Below are 21097 nucleotides of genomic sequence, written 5' to 3'. Positions count from 1 at the left end.
AAAGGAGCTGGCTGTTAACTTGGTTCTTCACTTACTTCCTGAGTCATATAGTCAGTTTGTTAAGGACTACTATTTGACTGACAACGACGTGACCCTTATTGATCTGACATATTTACTAATTGCCGCTGAAGCAGAAATGCTAAAGTGCAATGGTCAAGCAAATATGTTTGACGGATAAATTTCCCAAATTTCCATGGACCTTAACAATGGCAACATCGGTAGTCCAGAAAAAGGTTTCTCTTCCCAATGGAAAGGGATCGACCAATGTCAAACCGTTTGACCATATGGTAAAGAGAAAGGCCAGTTCTGAGATACTCTCATGTGTTGTTCCTGAAGATTCCATATGTTTCTATTGTCAATTGAAGGGATATTGGATGTGAAGCTGCCCTGACTACCTGAAGGATTGTAGAGATAGTAAAGTCAAGATGTATGACTCTACTTCAGGTACATCCATTATCTAACTCCATTAAGTTCATATTCATATATTCTTAATACATGATGTGATAGTCACATTTTGATGTTTTGCAGGATCTAAGAGAAAGAAGGAAGCTTAAGAAGATCAAGCTAAATTTGATTGTGAGAGATGGATTTCGGTTAATGATCAGATTTTGGAGCTGCTAATTAAGAGTTATGATAGTTTAATAGATTGCTTAGGAAATATGTCGGGAAACATAGTTTTCATATGTTTGCATTGTAAGGATAAATTTTTTCACATTTAATCAATAAAGTGATTTTTTGTTTTATCTTATTTACTTTACATATCCCTGCAATGATATTTATGAAAATTGGTGGTTATAATTCCACTACTAGCAATGTTAAATATGGATTTGATTATTAGTTGTGTCTTTTGTGGAAATGTCATAATCAACCAAGTGAAAAGGAATTCTCATCACCCAAGTTTCAGTTGGATAGAAACTTGGAGTCATGCAATTCGAATTGTGTGATGTATGAGACTTTTGATCTTTGGAAGATTAAGATTATTTCCTTGTTCACGTGTTTGTGTGAGTCAAGTGAAGGACTAAAGGATCTAATACACATTGATGTGGACTGGTCAGATCCACCACAAAGGATGATAAGTTTATTCGTCATGATTTACTGATGGTTTAGTAAATATGGTTATACTTATAAGATTAAGTGTAATTCTGATTTTTTGAAAAGTTTCAAAGAGTGGCAGAACGAATAAGAAGAATCTGTTAGGCAGAAAGATAAAGGTTTCTCCAATCTGAAAGGAAAGGGTAATACTTTAGCATCATGTTTTATGACCGTATTAATGATTATGGATCCATGTCACAATTTATCCTCTAAGTACATCTTACTTCATTTGTATGACTAAGAAGAGGAATCAGATATTGTTGAAATGAATTAATTGAGAGATGAGTCATACTTCGTATCAAATCAAGTGTTAGAGTCATACTCTTGAAACTTATTTCAAACAAAGTAAGTTTATAACACATCATAAAATGTGGAGTAGAAATGTTTTCTTACCCTAGCACATTTGGAATTGGTAGTAGTGTTTTTTAGTTAAAACAAATGATAAACTAAGACCAATTGCAGGAAGTGTTTTCTTGATAAAAACCCAAACTAAATCTTGAATATTTGTTTGCCGAGGAATGTTCCTTAACATAAAAACTTATATGTCAAGAAGTCAGTGACAGTCTTATTGATCTTGAATAGTTTCAGGAGTTGATCAAGAATAAACCTTTTAGTTATCACTAGCACACAACCTGAAGTTAATAACCAATCGTGTTGACACGTTCTTGTTTCTATGCACCTTCCAGTTGATTTGGCAATTCTTATGAGTTATGTGGTTCTCATTTGAATGCAATATGCAGAGCACGTTGGTCAATGATAGTACATTGGTTAATGGAAGTGAGCTGCTTAAGCAACATGGAAGGCATGGTAGGCCCTTATGCTACCATATGGCAAGAAATAAAGAATAAGCAAAGTTCAGTCCATGAAAGGAAAAACAAAATTTTGATTTTGGTTTGTCCTCAACCTTAGCTTATGATTGTAGGTTGGAATTGATAAATTCACATGGATAGGAACACATACACCATAAAATCTAGGTGACAAAAGTTTTTGCTCTAATTCTTGAAAAAGATTATGAAGAAACACTTTTGCTAGTAGATTTGAATCTTATTGATATCATGGTTAGCCGGTGTGATAATTGCGTTCTCAAACTCGTATATGATTATGGCATCCCTTTTCATAGTTTGAATTGTGAGAAATGGCAAGTAATAGTTTGAACATTCAGGACTTATCACTATAAGTTCTAAATGGGTTTAAACGCACACATATGTTATCTAATGAAAGGTGTATGAGCTTGAGAAGTCTGGTTGAAGACTTATCAAGGCATCACGTATCGGAAATCAGCACTTTAGTAAGAAAGTCAATAGTATTGATTTATAAAAGTCCAGTTGATTTATGGGTACATGTCAAAGCTAGTGGGAGCATAATTTTTATGTTAAGTATTGCAAGTTGGGAATGCTATTTATTGGAAACAAAGTTTTCAAATTTGCAAGTTGCACAGTTTGAAAATTGTTTCGTTGTAGAAAGTTATAGGGGAGAGAGCACTTATACTTCATTTCAAATCTAAAAGTTTAGATTGAAGGATTTTAATAGAACTTAGTCATGAACATATATGAATATCATGTTGAAGTGATTCAAGATAGGAAAATTCTATATATGGAAATATTACAGCAAGAGACTGATCAAGTATCATGTCTTACATTATGTATCTGTCACACCCCCAAACCAGACGGCGGAAACGTCCGGGGGTGGAGGACTTCATTTGCAGTATCACAACACATGCATTATAGTAATCAGAGTACAAACAACCACTGTATTTAAAAAGTATAAGTATTTACATATGTTTCAACATTGTATACTGAAACTAAATAGTTGTACAAAAGAAGAAGACAAGACATAAATAGCTCCATCTTCTCAAAAGCATGGGGTGTACCTGTCTACTGGTTCCCTGAGAATACAAGTAATTTGGAAAGAGAGTATCAACATAAAGTTGAGTGAGTGCATAAGTATTTTTATGTTCTGAAAGAATGTCTTCTGTTTCTTGAATATGTAAACTATTTCCAGAAAATCTTATATTTTTTGTTGTATTGTGAAAAGTAGTTTTAGTTGCATAAAATTGTTTTATTTGTAAACCAATGTTATGTATTTGTAATCCTTTTGTAAACGTGTATCTGAGAGTATGTCTGAATTCATCAACTGTTATTGTAAACTGTAATGTAAGACTATAAATTGTATCTTGTAAACTAGTACTTTGAAATAGTACATAAGTTTAATTAATTATACACTAACGCATTGTTAATATCTTTTAATGAGTTATTATAACCATACTGACTAGATGGCCTGACCCAACGCTATGAGTGCGCTGAACACATGTTGATAACAATTTGTCACTTACAGCCGTGTATGCCTGACTGTAGCTAACAGTCCGAGTGCGGGGTTGTCAATCCCAATATAGATGTATACACACATTGTTTCGATCCCCGGCTGGAGATTCTGGTTATAATGTCAGGACTTTACTATATTGTTTAAAGGAATTAAACAACCTGTACTACTTGACTCATAAAAGCATATAAACGTTGCATGTATAATGGTTATGAAAACCCAATCATTCTTAAATAAATGATTAATAGTATGTTCTTGAATTAGTACTCTTAACCTGTATCTGAAAGATTGTATACTCTTGGATAGTTTTGAATTTAACCTTTGTTTTTGTAAAATAATGTACTCTAGTATGCTTGAATCGTGAATTAATGTTCTGTGAATCATAAATTATACCTATTATAATTTATATGTACTTTCTGTATTGATACTTAGTATTCATGAATGCAAACCCTTTCTCAACTTGTTACAAAGGGTAATTGAAACTAAATGAACAAACTTTTATACTTGTATCCATATACTAATATATATAAGTAAAATTTAAATGACACTAGGACAAATAACTGATACTTGTAATCCCACATCCAAACAAGGAAAAGGAACCAAAGTGGGCTATCAGTCCTAAGTCTTTTAAATCTTATATATATAAATATATGTATACTAGTATGATTTTTGGGAAAAAATATAAGTTTATAAAAACATTTAAAAAGAAGTTTAATATTTTGAAATTCATTTTGGTGACTTGATGTCGTTTTGAAACAATCATTGAAAACCATTTGATTTGATAATAAATGAAATCCATTTTGATAAGATATTTGAAATCACTTGTTTATAACACAAAAACTTTGTGTTAGACTTGTATTCCCCCCCCCCCCCCCCCGCTTAAAACAGTAAAAACTATGAAAATACGGGGGTATGAACTCACCTGTAGTAAGTTATTCAAATGTAAGGTCGGTGTAGGATGCTAAGTGTCAAGTGAAGTCTTGAACACAACATATACTATTAAGCATATAATGATACATATATAGATATAATTAGTGTATATAACAACTAATTATGATAGGAAACCACTTTAAGGACTAGGAAACACTTGAATTTAAATGTTACAATCACATGTGATTGCTCTAAAGGGATTTACGGTCACACAATGTGTTCACGGCCATGGAGTTTATGGCCAATGATGTTTACGGCCTAAGAAGATCTTGAGTTTACGGCCAAGGGAGATGCTAATGGCCGTAAACTCTTATGTTCTTGGGAAATGGTTGATTTCAAGGGTGTATGTATGAGCTTCTATAGAATAACTAGTATTAGGATGTATACTTACGTTTTGAAGCTTGAATGAGGTGTTCACGGTCTAAAGAACTAGTATGTGTTCTTGGTGTTCTTGAAGATCTAGCCAAAAGAGATGATTTCATGGATGAAATCATAAGGTTTTACTAGATTAAGCATAGTATCAACAAATGAATGGAATGAACACTTACTTATTTGGTGAGAATTAGAGGTGTTCTTGATGATACTTGAGATAATTTGAGAGTTCTTGACTGGAGGATATGAGAAATGAAGGAAAAATGAAGAAAATCTATATATATATGCGAGGGTTTACGGCCGAGGAGTTTACGGTCTGAAGTCGGTTAGCAGTTTACGACCGAAGCCTCGTTTACGGCCTGCGAGGAGTTTACGGTCCGAAGCGTTTACGGTCGTAAACTCTTTGCGGTCCGAAGTGTTTACGGTCCGAGCAATGAATAGTATGTGAAGTTTATCGGTTTTTCAAACATTTTCCTTCCAATTTCAATTATGGATATTATAAGGATTTTAGAAATTAAAGGTATTTCATAACCTTAATTAAAAACCCAAACAATAAAAAGGACTTTAGTTGACCTTTGTTTGACTTTGGTTGACTTGAGTTGATTTTACAAACAGAAAATAACGGGATGTTACATTATCCCCCCGTTAGAGAGAATTTCGTCCCGAAATTAGAGTTTAAGCAAATAAGTAATTACAAACAACTAAGCGAAAAGATGAGGATATTTCAATTTCATTTGATCATCGCGTTCCCAAGTGAATTCAGGTCCACGCTTGGCATTCCAGCGAACCTTCACTATAGGAATACGACTTTGTTTCGTTTGTTTGACCTCTCGGTCCATGATTTCTACCGGTTCTTCCACGAAGTTGAGGCTCTCGTCGATCTCGATTTCGTCGAGTGGGATAACAAGAGTCTCGTCGGACAGACACTTTTTCAAGTTTGAGACGTGGAAAACAGGATGTATATTACTTAGTTCTTGAGGTAGTCGGAGTTTATAAGCTACGGGACCAATTCTAGCAAGAATCTCGAACGGTCCTATATACCTTGGATTCAATTTGTCACGCTTTCCAAAGCATATCATGCCTTTCCAGGGTGAGACCTTCAACATGACGCGGTCACCAACCTGGAACTCCAAAGGTTTTCTTCTTTTGTCAGCGTAGCTTTTCTGTCTATCTCTGGAAGCTTTAAGTCGCTCCCGGATTTGTACGATTTTCTCTGTGGTTTCGCGAATGATTTCCGGACCAGTGAGAGTACTGTCAGGAACTTGACTTCTAGCTAGCTGCGTATCACCCACTTCAGCCCAGCACAGAGGTAATCTGCACTTACGGCCATAGAGAGCTTCGAAAGGAGCAGCCTTTATACTAGTGTGATAACTATTGTTGTAAGAGAATTCGACAAGGGGTAAATGAGTATCCCATGCCTTACCAAAGTCTATCACGCAAGCTCGCAACATATCTTCTAAAGTTTGAATCGTCCTCTCACTTTGTCCGTCAGTTTGTGGATGGTAGGCTATACTCATGTCCAGCCTAGTTCCCAAAGATTTTTGTAAAGACTGCCAGAAACGAGAAGTGAATCTACTATCTCGGTCAGAAATAATAGATATTGGCACACCATGCAGTCTAACAATTTTCTTGAGGTAAGTTCTTGTTAGTTTCTCCATTTTGTCGGTCTCTTTGATTGGTAAGAAGTGTGCGGATTTGGTTAATCTATCGACGATGATCCAAATGGTATCATAACCTCCCGATGTCTTGGGTAACTTGGTTACGAAATCCATTGTAATCCGCTCCCACTTCCATTCCGGTATTTCAGGTTGTTGCAATAAACCTGAAGGTTTCTGGTATTCTACCTTGACTTTGGCACAAGTAAGGCACTTGCCCACAAAGGTAGCAATTTCGGCCTTCATGTTTGGCCACTAGTACAGTTTCTTAAGGTCCAGGTACATCTTGTCTGAACCTGGATGAATGGAGTATCGAGTTTTGTGTGCTTTATTCATAACCACATCTCGGTAACCACCGAACTTTGGTGTCCAAATCCGATTCATGAAATAATAGACTCCATCATCCCTAACTCTGAAGTTTTTATCCATTCCTCTCAAAGTTTCACCTGCCACGTTTTCAGGTTTTAAGGCCTCGAGTTGAGCCTCTCTGATTTGTGTGGACAGATGTGAATGGATTGTCATGGTCAACGACTTTACTCGGCGTCCCGAGTATTCTTTTCTGCTAAGGGCGTCAACTACTACATTAGCTTTACCAGGGTGATAAAGTATCTCACAATCGTAGTCGTTCAGTAGCTCTAGCCATCGTCGTTGTCTCATGTTTAGCTCTTTCTGATTGAAGATGTGCTGGAGACTTTTATGGTCCGTGAATACTGTGCATTTCGTGCCATATAAGTAATGTCTCCAGATCTTCAGAGCGAATACCACTGCTCCTAGTTCAAGGTCATGTGTTGTATAGTTGACTTCATGTGTCTTTAGCTCTCTTGAGGCATATGATATCACATTTCCTCTTTGCATAAGAACACATCCAAGTCCTTGATTAGAAGCATCACAGTACACTACGAAATCCTCTGTCCCTTTAGGGAGAGACATGATTGGTGCACTACACAAGGCTCGTTTCAGCGTTTGGAACGATGTTTCTTGTTTTTCTCCCCAGCTAAAAGTTACACCCTTTTGCGTCAGGTGGTAAGAGGTTTAGCTATTCGAGAGAAATTCTGGATGAATCTGCGATAATAGCCAGCAAGACCTAAGAATTGACGAATTTCTGTAGGTGTTTTCGGTGCTGACCAGTTTTCAATTGCCTTAATTTTGGAAGGGTCGACGTGTATTCCTTCAGAACTGACCACGTGACCTAGGAATTCAACCTTCCTGATCCAAAATTCACACTTTGAAAACTTTGCATAGAGTTTCTCTGTTCTAACTTCTAGGAATTTGCAACATTTGACGAAGATGTTGGCTATGATCTTCTTCACTTCTTGAGTAGATAAGGATATCGTCAATGAAGACTATGACGAATTTGTCCAGGAATGGACGACACACTTTGTTCATTAGATGCATGAACACAGCAGGGGCATTCGTCAATCCGAATGGCATCACAACGAACTCATAATAACCATAACGAGTTCTGAACGCGGTTTTGGGAATGTCATCCTCCAAAATCCGTAATTGGTGATACTCGGATCTTAAGTCTATTTTAGAGAAGTAGCTCGCACCTTGAAGTTGGTCGAACAAATCGTCAATGCGAGGCAGAGGGTATCGATTCTTAATGGTAAGTTTATTTAGCTCGCGGTAGTCTATGCACATACGGAATGATCTATCCTTCTTCTTCACGAACAAGACCAGTGCTCCCCAGGGTGAGAAGCTTGGTCTTATGAAACCTTTGCTAAGGAGTTCATTAAGTTGGCTGGATAATTCCTGCATTTCAGAAGGTGCAAGACGATAGGGGGATTTGGCTACAGGAGTAGCCCCAGAGATTAAGTCGATTCTGAATTCGACTTTTCGTTCAGGTGGCACTCCTGGAAGATCATCCGGAAAAACGTCGGAAAAGTTGCAGACTTCAGGAATGCTCGATATGTCTTTCACTTCTTGCTTCTTGTCTACCACGTGAGCTAAGAAAGCACAGTACTCTTTGCGAAGGTACTTCTGTGCCTTGATACAAGAAATGATCTGGAGGTTTGTTTTGGGTTTGTCGCCGTAAATAATAAGAGTTTCGTTAGTTGGCAATTTCAGACGAATGGCTCTTTCATAACATAGGATGTCAGCATGGTTAGGAGACAACCAATCCATACCTATTATGACGTCGAAACTTTTGATAGAGACCGACATAAGGTCTATTGGGAACGAAAAGTTATTCAAGGTAAGAATACATCCTATGTATATATCGTTAGAGGATTCGGATTTCCCGTTAGCCATTTTTATCTAAACGAGAATAGGGATAAGAGATATAGAATATAGTTAGTAACGATCGATTAAGAATATAAGTTTCTATGAGAGAGACCTACAGTTAACAATTAATGTATTATGTATATAATGTTCTAGATATTACTATAACTATAAAGTGTATACTAATTATATATAACTTGGGTATATTCGACCTTTGATTAAATGACCCAGCTCTAAATCCACAATCAAACAAGGAACAGGAAATGAAGCTAAATCACATATTCTAAGTCTATATAACTTTAATTATATATAATTGTAATATACCCTTAATATTTATAGTTCTACCCTTAATTGTTCTATTGTTTTCACATGTTTATTTTTAGTATGTAGTGCCTAAAATACCCCCATAGTATTTTAATCTTTATGTTCTGTTCTAGAGTTCTTCTGAATATGTATGGTAAATTTTAGACATGTCGCAACACCACTATCACTCCCAAACACATGTTGGTCATATCTCAAATCAATATAGTTGATCAGTCTATATTAATCCCAGATATGATTACATAACTGTCCAGGTTTGACTGTAATGTTGTGACATCCCCAAATTTCACGGACATAAAAGACCGATTTCGTTTATGCTTTTTAAAATAAAATCAGAGTAATCTTTCAAAAGGTGTTGCAGAATTTGTCCCAAAACAAAATATAATAAATATTTATCAAAGCATTTCTTAAAGAAATGTATTTTCGTTTTATTACAAAACTCGGGATGTCCACATTGATACATACCAAAAGCATAAACTGAACATACATTTATTTACACTAGTGATTTACATCTCCTTTAATCTCTCAGTGCAAAGCAGCTTCGTATCGATACCTATGATACAAATAAACTGAGTGGGTCCGGCTTGGGAGCCTGGTGAGCATATAGGGTTTTCAACCTACAATAATATAATTATTATATTCAATCATCAAACAATCAACCCAATTACACATCCCTATTATCTTCTTTAATCTTAAGGATCTACCCTAAGAATCAACTATTCCTCGTTCATTTATTCGTAAGGATTATCCTAAGGATTAGAGACGAAGTCACATCGTCACCAGGGTTTTCTACAACATGTGCTAAATCCATAGCTCTCATTTATCGACAGTATTATTCACAGGAATCCACCTGCAATACATGTCAATGGGTTTTTAGAGTACATCTGATGAACATATAGTTCACACCTACAGGTTGCGAACCTGCCAGTGTTCCATGGACCGTCTAGAATAGTCCATGGTTGTCATCCATACTCTGTTGAATGACGGGGCCATCGCTTGGGTCATCGCTTGGCTCATCGCTTCTCACCATATTTTACCACTCATATATCATCGCTCATCGCTTCTCACCATATTTTACCACTCATATATCATCGCTCATCTTTCATTGCTCATCGCTTATCTCATCATTTTATCGCACATCAACTATCTACCCATGTTTTAACCCAACATATTTGTAGATAAAAATACATATACAGTTTAAAACTTGTATAAAACATTTATTCAACACTTATTTGAAATAAACAAATAATGTATAAAGACATAGCACGTATTTTATAGAGAATACTTTGTATCTATGTGTTGGAAGAAAGTGACTATACACTCACTTGATAAGACGATGATCGGACAGCACCTCGTCTATTAAAACAATAATCTTCGATGAAACCGAGATGTTTTCTCCAAAACCGGGCTTTACGCGGGCAGAATTTCAGCTCGGAAACTTTACTTCTCGGGATCCTCGGGGCTTCGGGACTTGCTTCGGGTCTCGGGAATGATATCGGGGCTTCGGGGTATAAGTTGCACGCAAAACGAGGCAATAATGAGAGAGAGAGGGAAGAATTTGAGCACTAAAACTCGGCAGCCCACGACATCTATTTATAGGGGCTGGTCATCAGGTTACACTGGGCGTAACTTCCATGTACGCGGGGCGTAACGCCTCTTTCATGCGTACGCTGGGCGTACGAAGATCTACGCGGGGCGTTGTTCGGATAAGCTTTAGTATGTGTGCCTCGAACTTCAAAAATTCATAACTTTCGCATACAAGCTCCGTTTTCGACGTTCTTTATATCCACGCGTAGGTGAGATTATGCTCTACAACTTTCGTTTAGACTCCGTCGGCTAATTTTGAATTTATTTTTAATATATTATTTTTAGTAGGCCGGGACAGGAAAACTCCGTTATAAAATCATAACTTCTTCATCTGACGTCCGTTTTCGTCTGTCTTTTTACCGATGGACTACTATCGACGAGATATTCGATTCTCGTTTAGATTGTTTCGGCTAGAAATCACTTGATCTCATTTTCGAGTTTCGGCTGCATACTACTGAGCTGAAACTTCGAAAAATCATAACTTCCTCATACGAAGTCAGATTTGGGCGTTCTTTTCATGCACGCTCTCGGTTTAACGTATTCTACGACTTTCGTTTAGATCGCTAAATCCAAATATCGCTCTATCGTAAATTCACTATTTAAGTCGCGCTGTGTCGTGTCGGTTCTGTCGCAAAACTTCGATATGTCATAACTTCTTCGTTATAACTCGGATTTCAGCGTTCTTTATATGTACGGAATCCTTGTAACATATACTACAACTTAGTTAAGATTACTCCTCCTAAATAATCTTCCATCAAAAAGTCATTTTTGACGCTTATCGTCCTTAAATTGACTAGCCCGGATCTACGGGCGTTACAATTATCTCCCCCTTAGGATGATTACGTCCCGGAATCATCAACGAAATAGGGCTTGTATAATGATTCCATACGTTATCTTTTCATCCTAGGTAATAATTGTAGTATCTAACTCTAGGGCTCCTTGACTGCAGACGATGCTCAATCTTGCATTTGCTTTTCGTATTTATGTTGGACTTTCAATTGTAACCTTCGAGTTACAAAATAAATCCTTATTGAGGACTCCTTCTTCTTCTTAGGACAAGTACTTTCCCGTATCTATTGTAACAGACCGATGGTTCATGTTCTAACGACCTCTCATCTTATAAAGCAACGTTTAGACTCAAGTCTCTTACAGTCAAATTCCAGAACGGAATATACTTTCCTTCATATTCTAATGTGATATAATCACATTTTAGCATGTAGCATTTCTAGCTACTAACTTTTTTTAACAACGAGCGCAATACTATTGATCGCATTGATTTCAATCTTCTGACTTCAGTCAAATGCTACATCAAACTCGGTTCTCGGAACCACGTAACAAACTCATCGTAGTCGGACTCAATTTGATGTGACCACTAGGGTCGGAATAACAATCATCCTACTAGTCATTACCGAAACAAAGGTAATGACATACCTGAATAAAACGGAATCAATTACTAGTTTCTTGGTAACCTTGTGACTTTCCCTGATCCAAGTGCGAGTCCTGTGCTTCCGGTAGTATATGCATCTACTACCTTTCACACCTACTCATACTCGTCCCAAGTATTGTCTCGCAGTCCCCAAGTCCTAAAATCACAAAACAATTTAACACATACGAATGTGTCCAAACAATCATAAAAATTTCCCTAGACTCTACTAGGACTTCTTCATTGCGTATCTTCAATCATCAATTCTACTTCAACTCGATTGGTGATGGAAATACCAGATGATGAGACAACTTCAAGAATTACACCAATCGTTCCGTCATCGATATCTTCCGATAGGTGTCGTTCACCATCATAAGCCTTTTCATTTCCTCTATTTTCTCAATTCTCTACGAGTCTTCACCATAATGTTCTGCACACCAAAGCAGTCGTTCGATGTATCGAGACGAGGATATAGATAGAGGAAGGTTTAGACGCATATTCCTCCTCATTATTTCAAAAAAATTACATGCCAGTTCTAATATCGTAATTAAACGTTTAGAAACCTGAGCACATAAAATTTCCAGATCCGCTCTGCAACAGACCCTAGATCCGAACAAACAACTTCATATATGGCAAACATATAACATTTAGCAAATAAAAGCATTTTAGGCATCATTCCTAAAATATACTAGTGCTCATGTCTAAAATATGGTAGACACTCATCTCACGATCATCACTTAGCATTCTAAGTTTAAGTCTAGAAATCCTACAAATTCCTAGTTCGCTTAAACTAATGCTCTGATACCAACTGTGACATCCCCAAATTTCACGGCCAGAAAAGACCGATTTCGTTTATGCTTTTTAAAATAAAATCAGAGTAATCTTTCAAAAGGTGTTGCGGAATTTGTCCCAAAACAAAATATAATAAATATTTATCAAAACATTTCTTAAAGAAATGTATTTTCGTTTTATTACAAAACTCGGCATGTCCACATCGATACAAACCAAAAGCATAAACAGAACATACATTTATTTACACTAGTGATTTACATCTCCTTTAATCTCTCAGTGCAAAGCAGCTTCGTATCGATACTTGTGATACAAATAAACTGAGTGGGTCAGGCTTGGGAGCCTAGTGAGCATATAGGGTTTTCAACCCACAATAATATAATTATTATATTCAATCATCAAACAATCAACCCAATTACCCATCCCCATTATCTTCTTTAATCTTAAGGATCTACCCTAAGAATCAACTATTCCTCGTTCATTTATTCCTAAGGATTATCCTAAGGATTAGACACGAAGTCACATCGTCACCAGGGTTTTTTACAACATGTGCTAAATCCATAGCTCTCATTTATCGACACTATTATTCACAGGAATCCACCTGCAATACATGTCAATGGGTTTTTAGAGTACATCTGATGAACATATAGTTCACACACCTACAGGTTGCGAACCTGCCAGTGTTCCATGGACCGTCTAGAATAGTCCATGGTTGTCATCCATACTCTGCTGAATGACGGGGCCATCGCTTGGGTCATCGCTTGGTTCATCGCTTGGCTCATCGCTTCTCACCATATTTTACCACTCATATATCATCGCTCATCGCTTCTCACCATATTTTACCACTCATATATCATCGCTCATCTTTCATTGCTTCTCGCTTATCTCATCATTTTATCGCACATCAACTATCTACCCATGTTTTAACCCAACACATTTGTAGATAAAAATACATATACAGTTTAAAACTTGTATAAAACATTTATTCAACACTTATTTGAAATAAACAAATAATGTATAAATACATAGCACGTATTTTATAGAGAATACTTTTTATCTATGTGTTGGAAGAAAGTGACTATACACTCACTTGATAAGACGATGATCGGACAGCACCTCGTCTATTAAAACAATAATCTTCGATGAAACCGCGATGTTTTCTCCAAAACCGGGCTTTAAGCGGGCAGAGTTTCGGCTCAGAAACTTTACTTCTCGGGATCCTCGGGGCTTCGAGACTTGCTTCAGGTCTCGAGAATGATATCGGGGCTTCGGGGTATAAGTTGCACGCAAAACGAGGCAATAATGAGAGAGAGAGAATAATTTGAGCACGAAAACTCGGCAGCCCACGACATCTATGTATAGGGGCTGGTCATCGGGTTACGCTGGGCGTAACTTCCATGGACGCGGGGCGTAACGCCTCTTTCATGCGTACGCTGGGCGTACGAAGATCTACGCGGGGCGTAGTTCGGATAAGCTCTGGTATGCGTGCCTCGAACTTCAAAAATTCATAACTTTCGTCCGGGGGTGGAGGAATTCATTTGCAGTATCACAACACATGCATTATGGTAATCAGAGTACAAACAACCACTGTATGTAAAAAGTATAAGTATTTACATATGTTTCAACATTGTATACTGAAACTAAATAGTTGTACAAAAGAAAAAGACAAGACATAAATAGCTCCATCTTCTCAAAAGCATAGGGTGTACCTGTCTACTGGTTCCCTGCGAATACAAGTAATTTGAAAAGAGAGTATCAACATAAAGTTGAGTGAGTGCATAAGTATTTATGTTCTGAAAGAATGTCTTCTGTTTCTTGAATATGTAAATTGTTTCCAGAAAATCTTATATTTTCTGATGTGTTGTGAAAAGTAGTTTTAGTTGCATAAAACTTTTCTATTTGTAAATCAATGTTTTGTATTTGTAATCCTTTTGTAAACGTGTATCTGAGAGTATGTCTGAATTCATCAACTGTTATTGTAAACTGTAATGTAAGACTGTAATTGTATCTTGTAAACTAGTACTTTGAAATAGTACATAAGTTTAATTAATTATACACTAACGTATTGTTAATATCTTTTAATGAGTTATTATAACCATACTTACTAGATGGCCTGACCCAACGCTATGAGTGCGCTGAACACATGTTGATAATAATTTGTCACTCACAGGCGTGTATGCCTGACTGTAGCTAACAGTCCGAGTGCGGGGTTGTCAATCCCAATATAAATCTATACACACATTGTTTCGATCCCCGGTTGGAGATTCTGGTTATACTTGTATACATATACTAATATATATAAGTAAAACTTTTATACATGTATACATATACTAATATATATATATATATATATATATATATATATATATATATATATATAAGTAAAATTTAAATGACACTCGGACAAATAACTGATACTTGTAATCCCGCATCCAAACAAGGAAAAGGAACCAAAGTGGGTTATCAGTCCTAAATCTTTTAAATCTTATATATATAAATATATGTATACTAGTATGATTTTTGGGGAAAATATAAGTTTATAAAAACATTTAAAAAGAAGTTTAATATTTTGAAATTCATTTTGGTGACTTGATGTCGTTTTGAAACAATCATTGAAAACCATTTGATTTGATAATAAATGAAATCCATTTTGATAAGATATTTGAAATCACTTGTTTATAACACAAAAACTTTGTGTTAGACTTGTATTCCCCCCCCCCCCCCTTAAAACAGTAAAAACTATGAAAATACGGGGGTATGAACTCACCTGTAGTAAGTTATTCAAATGTAAGGTCGATATAGGATGCTAAGTGTCAAGTGAAGTCTTGAACACAACATATACTATTAAGCATATAATGATACATATATGGATATAATTAGTGTATATAACAACTAATTATGATAGGAAACCACTTTAAGGACTAGGAAACACTTGAATTTAAGTGTTACAATCACATGTGATTGCTCTAAAGGGGTTTACGGTCACACAATGTGTTCACGGCCAATGATGTTTACGGCCTAAGAAGATCTTGAGTTTACGGCCAAGGGAGATGCTCATGGCCGTAAACTCTTATGTTCTTGGGAAATGGTTGATTTCAAGGGTGTATGTTATGAGCTTCTATAGAATAGCTAGTATTAGGATGTATAATTACGTTTTGAAGCTTGAATGAGGTGTTCACGGTCTAAAGAACTAGTATGTGTTATTGGTGTTCTTGAAGATCTAGCCAAAAGAGATGATTTCATGGATAAAATCATAAGGTTTTACTAGATTAAGCATAGTATCAACAAATGAATGGAAGGAACACTTACTTATTTGGTGAGAATTAGAGGTTTTCTTGATGATACTTGAGAAAATTTGAGAGATCTTGACTGGAGGATATGAGAAATGAAGGAAAAATGAAGAATATATATATATATATATATATATATATATATATATATATATATATATATATATATATATATATATATATATATATATATATATATATATATATATATATGCGAGGGTTTACGGCCGAGGAGTTTACGGTCCGAAGTCGGTTAGCAGTTTACGGCCGAAGCCTCGTTTACGGCCTGCGAGGATTTTACGGTCCGAAGCATTTACGGTCGTAAACTCTTTGCGGTCCGAAGTGTTTACGGTCCGAGCAATGAATAGTATGCGAAGTTTCTCGGTTTTTCAAACATTTTCCTTCCAATTTCAACTATGAATATTATAAGGATTTTAGAAATTAAAGGTATTTCATAACCTTAATTAAAAACCCAAACAATAAAAATGACTTTAGTTGACCTTTGTTTGACTTTGTTTGACTTTGCAAACAGAAAATAACGGGATGTTACAATCGAATCCTATATGCTTCAGATATAGGATTGATTACATATGCTATAGTATTCACTTGTTCTAAAATTTTCCGAATGCCTAGGGCATTAAGAAGGGAAAAGGACTGGAACTGGATATGACTAGAGTTGTTGAACAACTGTTAAAGGACAATCTGAAGTTCGCTGAAGATTGGTTGCTTATGGACAGTTGGAAGTATAACATTTGGACGGACCATAATGACATGTTTCAGATTGGGATAATTCTTGATCAGAATTGATAGTCATATGGAAATATGGAAAAGTTTCCATAATGGGAGTTGGTGATTAGAATCTGAATGTGAGTTAGAAACCTTAATGCAAAGAAGGTATTCAAGGAGTTACCTTGAATCTGATACTTCATTACTGTTTTAAGGAACAAAGTTTCATTGGAGCATTTTGTGACATCGTTGGCAAAGTCTTTGCGACTTTTAGGCCACGTCATCACAAAAGGATCATTGCATGAAAGGTTAGATTCTAACACATTTAGGTGTGACAAGAATTTTGAAAAATCTTACACTTGTAATATAGATGTGGAATTGCGATATGAGTATTATTGGAATTATGTTTAGTTGATCTATTCACAAAGGAAGGACCATAGAGAGACATAGTATGCATGTTTATTACATGGCATGACTAATGTTTAATTCAAGTGATTAGTTGATTACTTGAAACATTATACAATTAATAAAGTCTAATTAATATGGTGTTTAAATAATAAGTGTTTTATTTATATTCAATAGTTTTGAGACCATAACTAATTAGGTTATTATTATGTTTTACTTTGCATGTTTTACTTCCCGAATAATTGGATTATTCAAAACATTCACAATCGATCGTACTTTGTAAGTAAGTAGTGAATTAAGACTGTCATGAATTGGATTGTAGATTGTCTAAGGGTTTAGACATAGCAATGGTTTGTTGCAACATTCACGAGTACTTTTGAAATGGAGATTTGAGTATTGGATTAACACACGCTCAGAGAATTACTTCATGGATTTTATCACGAGAAATTTTGAGACGATAATATCTTATATTCTTTAAACGGAGACATATGAGTTATTGTTTGCGAGTCAAATGTGCATTGATAATATGTAAACGCATCAGTAACTTGATGTTATAAAATGTATTGTTGTGCGTAGTTTGATGAGTAAATAGTGCAAGCATATGAGTTGAAGTTTATCCGTTCCTTTTGCCCTAATGAGAAAAGCGATATCTGTGGGCCCCTTGATGATTTGGTGATGACATCTAAAGCGCTTGGCCAAGCCTGGACTGAATTGATGTGTTCAATTAGTAGTCTGATTTCAGTCGTCATAAATCGGAAACCGGGAAACAAACCTTGGATAGAGAGATAGATTATAATCCATGTCTCATGTCCATACTATATCTTGTAGAACGAAGGAATATTTGATCCCTTATTTAAGGACACGTAACTGACTAGGTCAGAGTTTGACAGCGGCTTTTGAAAACTACGATTGCTGGTCAAATTTTGAGGTCATACTTACAACCATAGTTATTAAACTTATCCAGGTGGGAGAATGTTGGATTAGGTGTCTAAGCCCATAACTATAATTGGTATTTACTTGATTTGATAGTAGCATGGTCCTTTTGGGTTGCCTTCACTCTAGCAACTTGACAGGGTGATTTTGGAGAGAGAGGTTGATAAATGATTTATTAATGTATTAAGAGAATAATATATTAATTAGAAATCATTTTATTTAATTAATATTTAATTAGAAATTAATTTGGAATTAATTTTGGGATTAAAGGAATTAATTAAATGTACAAGGGCTGTTTTGCAAATCATTGATAGTTGTGAAACTGGGCTCTTGGACTCCTTGGATAGGAGTGGACGAAAATTATAGGGTGGCCCTATAAGTTTTCGTCTAAGGCCTTCTAAATAAGAGTTCATGGGTTGCTTAGGCCTTAAGCAGGGAATTAGGGTTTCCACCTGTAAACCCTAGCTTTGGGACTAAGTCACCTCATGTATAAAAAGGATCTAACACTTTGGATTTTTAGCCAATGCTTGCATTTGAGAACCCTAGCCGAATTTCTAAGAGCATCCCTCCACTCTCCTCTCATCCTTTTGCTAGTAATGTTTGTAAGCCATTAGAGGTGCAACATTTAAGGCACTTGCTTTTAAGATTCAAGGATCTACAAGGTTTCTTGTTATTGCTACTTAACAAGTGAGGTAAACTTCTAAACCCTAATTATATATATATATATATATATATATATATATATATATATATATATATATATCGATTTATATATGCTAGATCTAGGGTTTTGCTTTGGTATTCATTTTGCATGATCAACTAGTGAAAAACTTAGATCCAAAGAAATTAGGGTTTCATGAACACATAGGTTGTAGTTATGCTTAAAACCCATCAGTAACTCGATGTTATAAAACGTATTGTTGTGTATGATTTGATGAGTAAATAGTACAAGCATATAAGTCAAAGTTTATCTGTTCCTTTTGCCCTATGGGGTAAAAGCGATATCTTGGGCCCCTCGATGATTTTGTGTTGACTTATGTGTCGGGCCTGGTCGGGTCTGAATTGATGTGTTCAATTAAGTTCATTGTCATACAAATCAGAAATCGAGAAACAAACTATTGGACAATGAGAATGATTCTATTCCATGTCATTTGTCCACATGATATCTTGCAGAACGGAGGATTATATGATCCCTCGTCTTAGGACACGTAAGTGACTGGGTCAGAGTTTGACAACGGCTTTGAGAGTTACGATTGCTAGTCAAATTTTGAGGTCATATTTGCAATCATAGTTATTAGACTTATCTAAGTGGGAGACTTTTGGATTAGGTGTCTAAGCCCATACCTATAATTGATATGTACTTGATTTGATAGTAGCATGATCCTTTTGGGTTGCCTTCACACTGGCAACTAGACAGGATGACTATTGGAGAGAGAGGCTGAATTTATTATTTGGAATAATAAATTGGTGTATAAAATGATTTATTAATATGTTATGAGAATAATATATTAATTAGAAATCATATTATTAATTAGTATTTAATCAGAAATTAATTTGGAATTAATTTTGGGATTAAAGGAATTGATTAAAAGTACAGGGGTTGTTTTGCAATTATTTGATAGTTGAGATTTTGTGCTCTTGGATCACCCTTATTGGGGTAGGATGAAAATCCCTAGAAGATTCTAGAGATTTTCGTCCAAGCCTTATGGATGGGAGTCTATGGGCTGCTTAGGCCCTAAGCTAAGGAATTAGGGTTTTCCACCTCAAAACCCTAGCTGCCTAAACTATAAATAGAACCCCCAAGCCCTCATAACTTCATGCACCTCCAAGGAACCCTAGAATAGCCGAAATTATGACCAAGTATCTCCTCTCTCCTCTCTCTTATATTCATCCTCTTTCCCTACTGTATTTGTGAGCCATCAGAGGTACTACACTTGTGGTACTTGTTCTCAAAGCAAAGGATCTTCAAGTTTTTCTATTATTATTACTACATAACAATAAAGGTATGTGATCTAATCTTTCTTTTATGGATTTCAAAATTATTAGATGCATGCTAGGGTTTCTAGTTTTGTGTTCAATGCTTGTATGTCTAATAGTGAAAACATAGATCCTCAAATTAGGGTTGCATGCACACATAGAATTGATTGCTATGTTGAAAACCCATCAATGTTGTGGGCTCGGGAGTAAGCCAAACATGAGTTGTGGGCCTGAAGGTAAGCCATATTCATGTTGTAGACTCTGGGGGTTATCCAGTCTGTCAGTTGTGGACCCAATATGCATGTTGTTATGTGTTGTGTGGTAGTACTTTGGGGAACTCACTAAGCTTTGCCTTACAGTTTTAGTTTTATGTTTCAGGTACTTCGGATGATCATGGGAAATCGAAGGTGTGATCGTGCACATCCTCTTGGTTTTGATGATTTTGATTTGGGACACTCTGATATATGATTTCTATGTTTGAGAATAATGTTTTGTAAATGCTTGGTTGATTTGGGATTTTATTTGAAAACAATGATTTCACTTGATTTAATAATGAAAAACATTTACCTAGATTTTGGGATGTTATAATTAGGGACATGACCTCTTTGGCTATCATATCTGATAGAGCCAATTCAATTGAAATGACCAATCAAGTCGTGTTTCCGAACGCATATCACAAACTCTATTGTTGTCATTTGTTAAGGAGTGTGAGAATAAAGATCAACAAACAAGAGAGAACCAAAATTTTGTTTTCGGAGGCTACAAAAGCTTACGGGGGGTTTGATTTCAAATATATCTTGGCTAGGCTACGTTGTTCCCTATCCGAAGACTATCGTACATTGATAGACAAAATCGGTGTCCACAAATGGGCAAGGTCGTGCGTGTTTCTCTGTGGTTCGGTATGATATAACGACATAGAACAACATATAGTCCATCAATGTGTTATCAAAAGACGCATGAAAACTACTAATACCAATGTTAATTGACTTCTTTCGAGCAACAATGCAGCAATGGTGGTGTCAACGACGTAATGGTGGAGGTAATTATTTAAATTATAG

General features: G+C 35.9%; 1 long non-coding RNA gene across 2 annotated transcripts in view; it reads left to right on the top strand.

The window, feature by feature from the left end:
• LOC145115301 (uncharacterized) overlaps positions 1-20482 on the top strand; it is a 47892-nt gene extending 27410 nt beyond the window's left edge. Inside the window, exons 5-6 of one of the 2 annotated variants that reach the window (XR_013711500.1) lie at positions 366-444; positions 529-692. This is a non-coding gene — a long non-coding RNA (uncharacterized LOC145115301). Of the gene's footprint in view, positions 1-365; positions 445-528; positions 693-20417 lie in introns of those variants that run through there. The other variant, XR_013711501.1, reaches the window with a different exon arrangement.
• The last annotated feature ends 615 nt before the right edge of the window (positions 20483-21097 follow it).

This window comes from Lactuca virosa, chromosome 5 (genome assembly GCF_052849685.1).
Source record: "Lactuca virosa cultivar CGN04683 chromosome 5, Lactuca_virosa_CGN04683_v6, whole genome shotgun sequence".
In the NCBI taxonomy this organism is placed as follows: Eukaryota; Viridiplantae; Streptophyta; class Magnoliopsida; order Asterales; family Asteraceae; genus Lactuca; species Lactuca virosa.
The sequence above is the reverse complement of the archived record's forward strand: the minus strand, read 5'-3'. Positions and strand labels throughout refer to the sequence as shown.